The sequence below is a fragment of the Oncorhynchus keta genome, unplaced genomic scaffold, assembly GCF_023373465.1.
Source record: "Oncorhynchus keta strain PuntledgeMale-10-30-2019 unplaced genomic scaffold, Oket_V2 Un_contig_6385_pilon_pilon, whole genome shotgun sequence".
In the NCBI taxonomy this organism is placed as follows: Eukaryota; Metazoa; Chordata; class Actinopteri; order Salmoniformes; family Salmonidae; genus Oncorhynchus; species Oncorhynchus keta.
In genome coordinates this window covers 3,177-7,990 of record NW_026288831.1, presented here as the reverse complement: position 1 = coordinate 7,990, position 4,814 = coordinate 3,177, and the positions used below count along the sequence as shown (strand labels likewise).

At 47.2% G+C, this 4,814-nt stretch overlaps 1 long non-coding RNA gene across 1 annotated transcript; it reads right to left on the bottom strand.

Moving 5' to 3' along the window:
• Positions 1 to 2,591: 2,591 nt before the first annotated feature.
• Positions 2,592 to 3,393, bottom strand: LOC127925868 (uncharacterized). The gene is made up of 3 exons (XR_008122623.1): positions 3,002 to 3,393; positions 2,845 to 2,904; positions 2,592 to 2,670 (listed from the first exon to the last, which is right to left on the bottom strand). It is a non-coding gene; the product is annotated as an uncharacterized LOC127925868 (long non-coding RNA).
• Positions 3,394 to 4,814: the final 1,421 nt, after the last annotated feature.

Sequence of the window (4,814 nt, the reverse complement as noted above, 5' to 3'; positions counted from 1 at the left end):
TCTTCACCCTCATCTCCTCTCTTCACCCTCATCTCCTCTCTTCACCCTCTCATCTCACTCTCTTCACCCTCATCTCATCTCCTCGCTTCTCCCTCATCTCATCTCCCTCGCTTCACCCTCATCTCTTCTCTTCACCATCATCTCATCTCCTCTCTTCACCATCATCTCATCTCCTCTCTTCACCCTCATCTCATCTCCTCTCTTCACCCTCATCTCATCTCCTCTCTTCACCCTCATCTCTTCTCTTCACCCCTCATCTCTTCTCTTCACCCTCATCTCTTCTCTCTCACCATCATCTCCTCTCTTCACCCTCACCATCATCTCCTCTCTTCACCCTCATCTCCTCTCTCTCACCCTCATCTCCTCTCTCTCACCCTCATCTCTCTCTCTTCACCCTCATCTCCTCTCTTCACCCTCACTCTCTCTCTTCATCCTCCCTCTTCACCCTCCTCTCCTCTCTTCACCCTCATCTCTTCTCTCTTCACCCTCCTCTTCACCCTCCTCTCCCCTCTTCACCCTCATCTCCTCTTCTCTCTTCACCCTCATCTCCTCTTCTCTCTTCACCCTCCTCTCTTCACCTCTCCTCTCTTCACCCTCATCTCCTCTCTTCACCCTCATCTCCTCGCTTCACCCTCATCTCCTCGCTTCACCCTCATCTCCTCGCTTCACCCTCATCTCCTCTCTTCACCCCCTATCCTCTCTTCACCCTCCTCTCCTCTTCACCCTCCTCTCCTCTTCACCCTCCTCTCCTCTTCACCCTCCTCTCCTCTCTTCACCCTCCTCTCCTATCCTCTCTTCACCCTCCTCTCCTATCCTCTCTTCACCCTCCTCTCCTCTTCACCCTCCTCTCCTCTCTTTACCCTCCTCTCCTCTTGTTTATGGTAGGGTAGCTAGATGTGTTTTTTTATGGTAGGGTAGCTAGATGTGTTTTTATGGTAGGGTAGCTAGATGTGTGTTTTATGGTAGGGTAGCTAGATGTGTGTTTTATGGTAGGGTAGCTAGTTGTGTTTCTTTGTGGTAAGGTATCTAGATGTATGTTTTATGGTACAGTTTTGAGATGTGTGTTTTGTAGTTGGGTAGCTAGATGTGTGTTTTGTGATAGGGTAGCTAGATGTGTGTGTTTTGTGGTAGGGTAGCAAGGTGTGTGTTTTGTGGTAGGGTAGCTAAGGTGTGTTTTGTGGTAGGGTAGCTAGTTGTGTGTTTTGTGGTAGGGTAGCTAGTTGTGTGTTTTGTGGTAGGGTAGCTAGGTGTGTGTTTTGTGGTAGGGTAGCTAGTTGTGTGTTTTGTGGTAGGGTAGCTAGATGTGTGTTTTGTGGTAGGGTAGCTAGATGGGTGTTTTGTGGTAGGGTAGCTAGATGGGTGTTTTGTGGTAGGAGTAGCTAGATGGGTGTTTTGTGGTAGGGTAGCTAGATGGGTGTTTTGTGGTAGGGTAGCTAGATGGGTGTTTTGTGGTAGGGTAGCTAGATGGGTGTTTTGTGGTAGGGTAGCTAGATGGGTGTTTTGTGGTAGGGCAGCTAGGTGGTGTTTTTGGGTAGGGTAGCTAGGTGGGTGTTTTGTGGTAGGGTAGCTAGATGGGTGTTTTTGTGGTAAGGTAGCTAGATGGGTGTTCTTGGTAGGGTAGCTAGATGGGTGTTTTGTGGTAGGGTAGCTAGATGGGTGTTTTGTGGTAGGGTAGCTAGATGGGTGTTTTTGTGGTAGGGTAGCTAGATGGGTGTTTTGTGGTAGGGTAGCTAGATGGGTGTTTTGTGGTAGGGTAGCTAGATGGGTGTTTTGTGGTAGGGTAGCTAGATGGGTGTTTTGTGGTAGGGTAGCTAGATGGGTGTTTTGTGGTAGGGTAGCTAGATGGGTGTTTTGTGGTCGGGTAGCTAGATGGGTGTTTTGTGGTAGGGTAGCTAGTTGTGTGTTTGTGGTAGGGTAGCTAGATGGGTGTTTTGTGGTAGGGTAGCCCCTAGATGGGTGTTTTGTGGTAGGGTAGCTAGATGGGTGTTTTGTGGTAGGGTAGCTAGATGGGTGTTTTGTGGTAGGGTAGCTAGGTGTGTGTTTTGGTGGTAGGGTAGCTAGATGTGTGTTTGTGGTAGGGTAGCTAGATGGGTGTTTTGTGGTAGGGGTAGCTAGATGGGTTTTCTTCTACTAATTGTCTTGGTAAGCAGGGGCGAAAAGGCAACTCCCTACTGGAAACTATTGCTTGATTTGACGTCTGTTTTATAAAGTGAATTTCCTGCAATTCTACATAGTAATGATTTATGTCCACTACTTTGGTCAATTGATTTCACAGCATGTTTAATCTCTGCAAATAAACTCTCTGGCTGGATCGTCCCCCGGTTCGGTTTCATTTTGCTCTGTAATAGCTAGCCTATATAGTAGTCATGTGTTCAAGCTAATCAAACCAAAGTTTGTTTATCACACAGTGAAATCTACACAATGACCTCGTCACAGTAGAGCTCTGCTCGTAAACAGAGCCATAATATTCAGTTATGTGTATTTACATTAGGCTATAGTCTACAAATAGCTTTACCATGTAGTTAGATGCCCATTGGGCTATAGTCTACAAATAGCTTTACCACGTAGTCAGCTTTACCACCTAGGAACTCCCCTCACCTGGTTGTCTAGGTCTCAGTAAGGAACTCCCCTCACCTGGTTGTCTAGGTCTCAGTAAGGAACTCCCCTCACCTGGTTGTCTAGGTCTCAGTATGGAACTCCCCTCACCTGGTTGTCTAGGTCTCAGTAAGGAACTCCCCTCACCTGGTTGTCTCAGTTAGGAACTCCCCTCACCTGGTTGTCTAGGTTTCAGTAAGGAACTCCCCTCACCTGGTTGTCTAGGTCTCAGTAAGGAACTCCACTCACCTGGTTGTCTCAGTAAGGAACTCCCCTCACCTGGTTGTCTCAGTAAGGAACTCCCCTCACCTGGTTGTCTCCAGTAAGGAACTCCACTCACCTGGTTGTCTCAGTAAGGAACTCCCCTCACCTGGTTGTCTAGGTCTCAGTAAGGAACTCCACTCACCTGGTTGTCTCAGTAAGGAACTCCCCTCACCTGGTTGTCTCAGTAAGGAACTCCCCTCACCTGGTTGTCTCAGTAAGGAACTCCCCTCACCTGGTTGTCTCAGTAAGGAACTCCCCTCACCTGGTTGTCTAGGGCTTCATTGAAACTATAGCCAACCTAGGTCCTCCGTGTAATGTGTTTGACACCCCTGGTGTAGATAATCATTGTACCATCTAAAACGCTGTGAAATATGTTTTCCATAACCCCAAAATATGTTCAGCTGTTTGAAGCTTGTGTACAAAAACTAAAGTAAAAGACACAACAAGTCTTAAGAAGGGGAAGTATAGGAATAGCGCTGATAGAACATATGTACCACTTTTGAGTCTTTCTTTCAGTGACTGACATATCTGTAACACACACTTCTATGTGAATTTGGTCCAGGTAAAAAAAAACAAGAGTTTTCCTTAACGATAAGGATCCCAACTAAACGTTTAAATGTTCACACCCCTATTTCTAACATGTATTGACACGGGGCTGAATACTTATTTCATCAACATTCATTAGTGTTTTATTTTTTCATTCCTAAAAATAATAATCATCCACTTTGACAGAAGCGTATAATTAAATACATCATATTTCCACTATTGTAACAATAAAATGTGAACAAATCCAAGTTTTGGTGAATACTTATGATAGGCAGTGTATGGGTCTACCAGAGCGGTGCATCTCAGACTGGCTGACGTGTGTATTGGTGTAGCCAGAGGAAGAGCCCTGGAACGAAGGGAAGTGGAGGGGTCAGGAGGTCCCACAGAGACAAAGGACAGCTGGGGAGGAGAGAAGCGGAGAGGATGAGATGAGGGAGGAGAGGAGGTGGTGTTATGGAACTATAGAGTTTCTGTCTCAAACCCGTTAGTCCTTAACTTTCCTCTCCTACCTCCTTTTCCTCTCTCTCTGTCCCCATTTCTTCTTCTCTCCCTCTGTCCCCATTTCTTCTTCTCTCCCTCTGTCCCCATTTCTTCTTCTCTCCCTCTGACCCCATTTCTTCTTCTCTCCCTCTGTCCCCATTTCTTCTTCTCTCCCTCTGTCCCCATTTCTTCTTCTCTCCCTCTGACCCCATTTCTTCTTCTCTCCCTCTGTCCCCATTTCTTCTTCTCTCCCTCTGTCCCCATTTCTTCTTCTCTCCCTCTGTCCCCATTTCTTCTTCTCTCCCTCTGTCCCCATTTCTTCTTCTCTCCCTCTGTCCCCATTTCTTCTTCTCTCCCTCTGACCCCATTTCTTCTTCTCTCCCTCTGTCCCCATTTCTTCTTCTCTCCCTCTGTCCCCATTTCTTCTTCTCTCCCTCTGACCTGCCTCAGTTCATCAAGAGAATAACACAGTAAGGTGGAGGAGATGAGGAGGGGAAGGAGCAGGCATTCTTCAGGTCCAAACCCTCTGATTTAACTGATGCAACATGGCTCCCTTTCTCAACGACCTCAGGAACACAAAGGGAACACCTTCTGACAGAGACATAAAAGGGGGTTGAGAGAGAGAGAGGCTGATGGACAAGACGGTGGTTCTCTGTAGTAGACGGTGGTTCTCTGTAGTAGACGGTGGTTCTCTGTAGACTGTGGTGGTTCCCTGTAGTAGACGGTGGTTCTCTGTAAGACTGTGGTGGTCTCCAGTAGTAGACGGTGGTTCCCTGTAGTAGACGGTGGTTCTCTGTAGTAGACGGTGGTTCCCAGTAGTAGACGGTGGTTCCTCTGTAGTAGACGGTGGTTCCCAGTAGTAGACGGTGGTTCTCTGTAGTAGACGGTGGTTCCCAGTAGTAGACGGTGGTTCTCTGTAGTAAGACGGT